At 35.6% G+C, this 10,530-nt stretch overlaps 1 pseudogene; it reads left to right on the forward strand.

The window, feature by feature from the left end:
* The first annotated feature begins 1,349 nt into the window (after nucleotides 1–1,349).
* LOC149541811 (polypyrimidine tract-binding protein homolog 3-like) lies at nucleotides 1,350–9,727 on the forward strand (annotated as a pseudogene).
* Nucleotides 9,728–10,530: the final 803 nt, after the last annotated feature.

A 10,530-nucleotide genomic window follows, 5' to 3' on the forward strand; every position in this document is an offset into this window, starting at 1 on the left:
AATGAATAGATGTTATCTCTTGAACATGAAAATTACCTTTAAAGAATGACAAAAACACTCTTCAAGAACATTTAATAACTCTTTTAGAACAAATAAGATTTCATTCAAGTTTAATAGAATAGTTATTTATCTATGGGACAATATTTTCATCATCAAAACAATCATTTGATCTTCAATAAAGAGGATCTTAAAACATGAATATGAATAGCTCTTGAAACATAGCATGGAAATTTTCGAAGTAGAAGTCCTTTCTTTAGAAAAAATTATTAGAAAAAATTAGTATACTTATAACCTCTATCAATCTAAAAACATTGTTTATCTTCTAAAAATATGACTGATAAAATGTACTAAATATATAAAAGAAAACATCTTCATTGTTCTTTAATCACACAATGGGTCTAAATAAATTTTAGGGCCTTTCTAACATTAGAAGACATCTTATATTCAAATTTGACTTCTCTCTCACAAGTGAGGTTTTATAAATATTGAATATTCTCTAAAATCTACAATTTCCTTTAAAAACTACTATATAGTTTTTGGTATATCAATCATCACAAAAACTATTAAAATTAGGTAGCTTGGAATATGATTTTTACAATAATTGTTGACTACATTATCATAATTTTCTTTAAAAAGTAAATCAACAAAAAATTAACATTCAAATACTAGCATATATTAATAACATCATTATATTATCACCTCTTAAATATTTATAATAATTTTATTTTTTAAACCAATAATTTATTTTATATCAATATTTACTAAATAAAATGCTTTAAAAAAATTAATATAGAATAATACTTTTTATTATGAAAAACTATAATAGCCCCATAAGAATTCTCTCGAAAGCCTTTTTTTAATTAGATCCCAAACTCATTTTTTCGTTGCTTAGTTTTTATCGTGGGCACTGTGGTGCCGATATTAGGGTTTAGAGACTTGAGATCGTGCTTTTTCAATGGTATTTAATGGATTTTGTAGGCTTCTCCTTTCTGGTAAGTGCATACAAATCATTCGCTTGCAGAAATAATAATATGAAAGAGAGAAATTAGTATCTGTAATAATTTGACAATGAGAAAATGTTGCAAATCTATTTTGTGCCGGGCTAAGTATTTTGATGGTCATGGGAAAACTAGGCTTTTTAGCATGTACAGAAGCTTTAATTTATAAGGAAACTAGGAAATGTGTACGCGAAGCAAATATGTAATAGACAAAAGATCGATGACAGAAGAATTTAAAATGGGTTTAATTTCCCTTAGGAATTGCATCCATTACGAAAATCACAAGAGGATAAAATTGTAGACTTTCAGAGCCCGAAAGCCTCTATAAATGTTAATCACCACCTTGCGAAAATGGGTATCTATAGAGGCTTAGTGAGCAGGATAGAAATAGTTACAGAGGAAAAAGTAGAAAACCATTTTCTGGCTGCATCCACAATAGTGGAGCTCAAGGCTTCATTTAGAACAATGGAGATTGTCTTTGATTCAGATTATAAGAAGCTTGGTATGGCTTATCTAAATTTGTAACCTGAAGAGTAACAACATGCACACTGGTTATCCTCTATTTGGATAGAGGGTGGTCCAGTCTTCAACTTCTGCATATCTTTATTAGCATTCCCACTAATCTTTCTGGAAGAAAGTACAGAGATACAAAATTGACTGTATGTCTATTGAGGTTCCACTGAAGTCCGCTCTAGATGTCTATTTTGGAGTCCCTTCTCCCGTGTCTGCACCCACTTTTCAACACTTCGTTCTCCTAGATTTTTTGATGCGATCTCTCTGAAGGCTCTATCTTTCGAGAAGCTCATTGTAGCCAAGAAAATCTGTGCAGAAATAGTATGCATACATCTTCAAACCACAAAAAAAACTATGCAAAAACACAATCAATTATGTCCTAAGAACACTGTAACCCTTGTTGCATTTGAGCAACACAATCAATTATGTCCTAAGAACACTGTAACCCTTGTCGCATTTGAGCAGCACAATTCGTGGCATGAATCTTTTTGGCATGACTTCCTAACAGCATTAAGTCGCAGCACAAATACAACCCCCTGGCCCATCTGTAAAATGTGCTCATTCTATGACTTTCATACATTCATATAGTAAATCCTCTGACCCTGAGCTACACACCATGTAAAAATGTACATGCACAATGTATATATGTCCTAACCTATAGCCCTCTTCCCGTTCTCTTCACTCCTTTCAATTCTATCAGCATCTATACAACAGTTTGCCAAAAAAGCAGAATATAAATCATTTTGATCTACAAGTAGGGATTTCGTAGCATAGGAATATAACTTTACCCTAAAAAAGTTGGCCTTGGGAAGGGCACTCGGATGAGTTAGAGGTTGCTGCTCCTGCTACATCCACATTATTTGAAGACCCTATGGCTACTCTAGTATTAGATCTTTTTATTTGGGTTTCTTGCAAAACAAATGAAAAAAGGGAAAACGGGCGACAAATTTGAAATAAACAAATGGAAAATGAAAAATATACCTGGAACGAAAAAGATTTGATGGAAAAACCTCAACATTTAGCTAAGTGGGCAGGAAGAGATGTTGCAATACTCTGGAAATATATATGAAAGTCTTGCAATATAAGCAGCAGTAGCTCTGTTATCGAGGTTTAGGATAAGTTGAAGAAGCTTGAGGAAATTAACAACTTCTTAAGATAGCAACCATGTATATATGAATTTTATACTTCTAGGAAAGTCACTATCTGCATTGAAGTTGCAACTATAGAAGTAGTCTGGTAGATGCTTATTGCTTGAGATCAGTGTGCTTAACTGATTCTATTAGATAGAGAATGCTTGAGGACACAATAAGAGACTGGAAGTTATGAGAAAAGGGAGAAACATTGTTAAGGCCCTCTGCACCATTTTTTCAATGGAAAGACTAGATATTGATTAATTTGTCAGCATTGTCAGCATTGAGTCATCTTGTCATATTTTTGCAGAATCGTAATATCTATGATGGATGTTGCCATTTAGAGATTCAATTTTCAAAGCATGGCTGCTGGATATTACCAACTTTTACCTTTGTTTTAGTCATTAGCATTTTAAGATTGTCTTTCGATTTTGCCTGACAACGTAATTTCTTTTTTTGGCTAGTCTTACTGAGTTACAAGTGAACTACAATAATGAAAGAACCAGGTAATTATTTGCATTGCGCCAGTTAAGTTCATAGCTTTTCCTTTATCTTATATTTTAATTTTTGGTGCTTTGTTTATCTTTAATTATCTTTAAGTTGAATAAGTTTTGGCAGGGACTTCACAAACCCGGCATTGCCTTCAGAGCAGAAGAACCAGATGCCAACCCATGTGATACTTAACCTACATTTATTGCGAATATAAAGTTAAAATGGTCCTACTGTAACTTAACCTACATTTAATGTGAATGTAAAGTTTAAAATTGTACTACCGTAACTTAATCTGGTTTGTTCTGAGTTGCATCTTTTTGTATATTAAACAGTCTTTAAGTGACGTGGGAGGCATGTATGGCATACAACCAGGTGGGTATGGTACACAACCATTTATTCAAAGCTTTAATATTTACCATTTGAGGAATTTATGGTCTAAACTACGGTTTATAATGATGTGTTTTCTCTTGAGAAAATTTACAGTTTCTCTCCATCATATGGTTGCACCAGCGATGGGACTAAATTCTATACAGGTTTGCTAATCAGCTTGAGCTATCGTTGCATTCATTGAAAATTATTCTGAGTCGTAGGGTTATGCGTCACATTGAATAGATAATGAAATGTCAAGGAAATTATACATCTATAATCTCTGAACTCTGACCTATCTAATTTGACACATTCTGATAAAAAAAATTACTACTTCTTCCCTGTAGTAGATGCCTACTGCCAGTGGAGATGCTATAATGGAAGTATTTACTGGTGTCTTACCATGAGGAGTCACTGGTAACAATGATAGATGGACGATTCTAGTTGCCAACTTAAACCTAGAGGTCCTGTTTTCAGAGCCTTTTTAAAATTGTGCTCCCTGCTTTTCCACATTGATTTTCTCTAATTATTTACTAACTGAAATGCTGACTGCACTTTTTGAATTTCCAAAGTGTTTTTAGCTTGACAATTATGAATTGAGCGAGTACTCAAGCTGATATTATGACTTCTTTTAGAAAATAGATGAAGACAAACTTTTCGACTTGTTGTCCATTTATGGTAATATATTGCACATTAAATTGCTCCAAAACAAATCCGATCATGCACTGATTCAACTGGCAGATGTGTTAGGATAAACCACGGACAAAAATAAAAATTACATGCAAATATAACCAATAACAGAAAATAATAGAACACACAGAAATGAACACAAGGCACCAAGATTTAACGTGGTTCACCCAATCCTTGGGCTACGTCCACCAAACAGCAAGTCCGATCTTACTACGATCCAGTGATTACAACCTGATTACAATCCGTAATCCCTTACAGCTCAATACCACCGCAAGAACCAATTTTGCATCACAACATTATGAAAAATACCCAACCCTAAGCCCTTTTTTTATACAAGTATTAAACCGCTTTAGGGTTATAACATGTCGGCCATATGTCGGCCATAATATGTCACCACAATCTAATAATCTCCCACTTGGAGACTGATCAGGCTCCACACTAAACAACAATCTCCCACTTGGAGACTGATCCTATAGCAATACCACTACTACATGGGGCTCCCACTGGATCAAACCATCCTGGACTCTACTATTCTTTTATTCATGTTCAGTCTAAAAGACCAACCGAAGCTGAAGAGGAGTTCAACTTCTCCCTTGTTACAACCTTTGTCAACATATCTACTGGATTGTCATTAGTATGTATCTTCTCCAGCTTTAACTGTCCATCCTCCAAAATTGACCGAATGAAATGGTACAGCAACTGTATGTGTTTGGTCTTAGAATGCAGAGCTGAATTCTTAGCAAGATGAATGGCACTCTGACTATCGGTGAACAAATAATTATCCTTTTGAGAATGTCCCAATTCTTCCAAGAAGAACTGAAGCCATATCATCTCTTTGGCTGCCTCTGTAGCAGCAACATACTCTGCCTCTGTAGTGGAGAGAGAGCATTAATCTTCTGTAACCTAGAAACCCAGCTCACGGCTGCCCCACCAACAGTAAAGACATAACCTGTAGTACTCTGCCTGGTATCAATATCCCCAGCCAAATCTGAGTCAACATAGCCCTGTAAATCAGTAGTAGAGCCACCAAAGTGTAAACACTTATTGGATGTTCCTCTCAAATATCTGAGAATCCACTTGATAGCATTTCAATGCTCAAATCCTGGATGACTCATATACCTGCTAATGACTCCCACTGCATGTGCAATATCTGGCCTAGTGCATACCATAGCATACATCAAACTTCCTACAGCTGAAGCATAGGATACCTTGGACATCTTATCCTCCTCTTCCTGTGTCTTGGGACACATCTCCTTAGTCAATTTCAAACGACCAGGTAAAGGTGTGCTGACAGCTTTAGCATTCTCCATAGAGAAATGTTGCAACACCTTCTCAACATAATCAGCTTGAGATAGCATCAATGTTCTGTTCTTTCTATCTCTGCAAATCTTCATACCAAGGATTTGTTTTGCTGCCCCCAAATCGTTCATAGCAAATGCATGTGCTAATTGGCGTTTCAGCCCCTTAATATGATCCATGTTGGACCCAGCTACAAGCATATCATCAACATATAAACATAAAATAATGTAGCTATCATCATCCAACCTCTTAAAATAAACACAGTAATCTGAATTACACCTATTATATCCATGCTCATGCATAAAACTGTCAAATTTCAGATACCATTGCCGAGGTGCTTGCTTCAAGCCATATAAACATTTCTTCAATTTGCACACTAAGTTCTCCTTACCTTTGACCTGAAAACCCTGTGGCTGAGCCATATATATTTTTTCATCCAAATCACAATGAAGAAATGCTGTTTTAACATCCATCTACTCTAAATGCAAATCTTCAGTAGCCACAAGACTTAAAATAGTACGAAGAGAAGTCATTTTAACAACAGGAAAAAATATCTCATCAAAATCAATTCCCTTTTTTTGTGCAAATCCTTTTACAACTAACCTGGCCTTAAATCTTTTCTTACCTCCTTCCTCTTCTTTCAACCTGTCAACCCATTTATTCTATAAAGCCTTTTTACCTGCAGGCAACTTGCACAAATCCTATGTCTTATTTTTCAGCAAAGATTCCATTTCATCTTTCATTGCAGACTCCCACTGAATCTTAGTATCCACCTACATAGCTTCATCATAACTTTCAGGTTCACCAACATCAGTAAGTAAAATAGAATACAAAGAGGGAGAAAATCTTTGTGGAGGTCTAATTGGCCTTGTTGACCGTCTAACATTCACTGGTGTGTGTGGTATTTGTTGTTGCAGTTGTTGCACATCATGAGGAATGGCTGAAACATCAGCTTTTGGAGTATCATCTAGCACTACATAATCATCTTCTTTCTTCTCATGTTGCTACAACAGATCTTTGTACAACACTTTCTCATTGAATATGACATCCCAACTTCTAATAATTTTAAGATTTTCAAAATCTCAAAGCCTATAACCAAATTCATTAATGCCATATCCAACAAAGACACATTTCTTTGATTTAGCTTCCAGCTTGGTTCTATTTTCAGAGTCTATATGAGCAAAAGTTTCACAACCGAAGGTCTTGAGAAAAGAATAACTCACCTTCTTCCCAGTCCATGCTTCCTTTGGAATACCACAGCCCAAAGGAGTAGAGGGACCTCTATTAATCAAATATACTGTAGTATTGACAGTCTCCGTCCACATGTGTAAGGGCAACCTAGCATGCAACCGCATGCTCCTTGCATGCTCCATTATAGTCTTGTTCATGCGTTCAGCCACTCCATTTTCCTGTGGAGTCCTTGGAACAGTTTTTTGTCTACGAATACCATTAGTGGAGCAATAATCTTCAAATTCATGACTGCAATACTCACCACCATTATCAGATTTGAGACATTTTAATTTCTTACCAATCTCATTTTCAACCAAGCATTTCCATTTCTTAAAAGTTTGAAATACATCAGATTTCTATCTAACGAAATAAACTCATACTTTTCTAGTTGCGTCATCAATAAATGTAACATAATAATGAGAGCCACCAAGGGAAGATACCTGAGTTGGTCCCCATACATCTGTATGCGCAAGCTCTAATTTCTCCTTTTTGTTTTCCTTCCTAGTCTTTACAAAACTCACTCTCTTTTGTTTTCCATACACACAACTTTCACAAAAATTCATATTCACACATTTCAGACCTGGTAAAACTTTCTTTGAATGAAGTACTTTCATACCTTTCTCACTCATGTGCCCAAGTCTATTGTGCCACAACGCTATATCAGAATCTATAGCAGCTATTTGTTCTTCCTGCTCAACTGCAGTAATTGTTCCTGAATATTCATTTTTCTCTGAAACAATCAAAATAGAAGGAACAATATGACCTGTACAAAGATATAAGGTGCCTACTTTCACACCTTTTGCTACTACAAGGGAACCTTTTGAAACCTTCCAATTTTTATCATTAAAAGTAACTACACAACCCTCATCACCGAGTTGCCCTACTGAAATTAAATTTCTACTTCGTTTTGGAACATGTCTTACCTCATGTAGTAGCCAATGATTCCCATTCTGCAACTTAATCTTAATTTTTCCCTTTCCAACAATCTGACAGGGTTCATTATCTCCCAAATAAACAAGCCCAAAATCCCCTTGGACATAATCAATGAAATAACCTCTATGAGGTTTAGCATGAAATGAAGCGCCAGAATCTAAAACCCATGAATTATCAACACTTTCTAAAGACAGAAGAAAAGCATCCTCTTTGGATTTTTTACTTACCACATTTACCTCCTTGTCTCCATTTGATTTATCTCCTTCATTTTTCTTTCGATTCTAACAATCTTTCTTTTTGTGCCCTAGTTTCCCACAGTACTAGCAATCATTTGGTCCTCTGGATTGAGACCTCCTCCCCTTTGACTTTCTTCTTGATTTCCCATGATTTTCAGAGTTACTTCCTCTTTTAGTTGTTCTGCCCCTGCTTTGTGCATTTAAAGCACTTCCTGATGTAGATCCACCTGAGAATTTTCTACGAGTTTCCTCACTCAAAACAACACCAATCACATCATCATATTTTAGGGTACTAGATCCAGGAACAGAATTACTCACCGCCATTACCAAGCCATTCCAGCTTTTAGGCAAAGAACACAAAATCAAGAGAGCCCTAATTTCTTCATCAAAATTGATACCCACAAAAGATAATTGACTAGTAATAGTATTAAACTAATTTAAATGATCTGCAACAGATCCACCTTCTGCCATTTTCATATTAAATAAATGCTTCATGAGAAATACCTTATTTGAAGCAGAGGGCTTTTTATACAGTTTCGCTAGGGTTTTCATCAAATCTTTTGTCGTCTTTGCTTTTGTAATATTAAATGCCACTAATGGCACCCAGCATAACCAAATGCTTCTGAGTACCTTTCTGTCCAAAAGATCACATTCGGCCTCTGACATAGTTCCCTGATTCTTAGCTTTTCCTTCTAACGGTTTCCATAAATCCGTCTGATATAAATAGTCTTCCATTTGCATCTTCCATAACTGGAAGTTCTGCCCATTAAACCTGTCAACCCTCAACTTACCCTCATCTGCCATGACTCCCACTCAACCTTGAGACTCCCACTTAACCTTCAAACTTTCCTGCAGAGGATAACTAAAAAACAACCTCGCTCTGATACCACTTGTTAGGATGAACCACAGACAGAAATAAAAATTACATGCAAATATAACCAATAACAGAAAATAATAGAACACACAGAAATGAACACAAGGCACCAAGATTTAACGTGGTTCACCCAATCCCTAGGCTACGTCCACCAAACAGCAAGTTTGATCTTACTACAATCCAGTGATTACAACCTGATTACAATCCGTAATCCCTTACAGCTCAATACTGCCGCAAGAACCAATTTCGCATCACAACATTATGAAAAATAACCAACCCTAAGCCCTTTTTTTATACAAGTATTAAACCGCTTTAGGGTTATAACATGTCGCCCATATGTCGGCCATAATATGTCGGCTACCATGTCGGCTACTTCCAAAAAAAATTATGAAGTATGTATAGTACTTTCCTGATCAGTCACCACAATCTAACAAGATGGTTTTTAGGAAGAATTAGCTATCCACTTCTTGAAGGTATAGTCTTTGGTTTCTCAATTGATTTGTTAAGTCCAGTATAACTATTTTTATTTATTACAACTAATATTTAACAATGTGAACTATCACCCAGGGAGCTCTGCTTTTTGGAAAACATTTGGGAATGAACTTCTCTAAGCATGCACAAATACATCCATCTTCAGATTCAACTAATTACTCAGGTTCTAAACTAAATCATTTTAACCTCAATCTGGCAAAGAACTACCGGTATTTTTGTGCTCCAACAAAAATCATTCATGTTTCTAGCCTACCTACTAAAGTGACAGAAGTTGAAGTTGTGTCTCATTTGGAAGAACATGGAAATATAATTAATAACAGACTTTTTGAGGCTAATGGTAAGAAGTAGGCAATGATACTTTTTGAAAATGAAGAACAAGCTACAGAAGCACTTGTTTGAAAACATGCTAGTACCATTGATCACTCAACAATTAGATTATCATTTTCTTAGCTTCAGTCCATTTCAGTAACTTGACTGAAATTTTTGACATGTGGGCTATGAAATTGCATCACCAATATGTATGTAGGTTGCGATTAAGCTGCACTGTTGGGGTTTTTATTGCATTGATTTTTGCTGAAAAATCAATCAATATCTATTGTTTCAAAGGTGTTTTAAAGTAATCAAGTGTTTTATGTAGGTTGCGGGGCCAGGTTCTTTGGCAAAATTCAGTCAACTTTCAAGAGATGCAGATCTGACTCCAGTGCATCCTGTGCAACCTTTTTCTGGTCATGGTGTTATAGGACAGAGAAGTAATTCTGACCTTGGTGCTATTGGTGATAATTTGGTTCACTCAATTGGAAATTCTGGAGGAGCACACGATCACATTTACAATCTCCAGATGCTTGGTGCAACATACCACAAGCTTCCTCAATTCAAAGATTCAGAGCACTTGAGGAGTTATGTACATGTATGTAAGATTTTCTCTACAGTAAAAAAAAAGCTTAAACGTATTATTCATACGCATGATATTGAAGGTGGACATGCTATATTTTAGGTCTTTTATTTAATTACGTTGTTTCATCGTCTATGAAATGTGCAAAGACAGGCTGTTGTAACACCTACAAGCTTTCCTCAAGGTCAATTGCCTATATTTGAAAATTCTGCCTTTTGGAAGCACTTCGACAAAGATACTCTTTTTTTTGCTTTTTACTACCAGCAGGTAGGGTACAATTCTACAAGATTAAACACAATGCTTCTAAATCAGCACAAGCTCTTTATATTGAATGTTATTTATCTAGTAAAGACACATACTGGCTTGAAAACATGACATAATACAT

This window comes from Cupressus sempervirens, chromosome 8 (assembly GCF_028749045.1).
Source record: "Cupressus sempervirens isolate cs-2001-9-10 chromosome 8, ASM2874904v1, whole genome shotgun sequence".
NCBI lineage: Eukaryota > Viridiplantae > Streptophyta > Pinopsida > Cupressales > Cupressaceae > Cupressus > Cupressus sempervirens.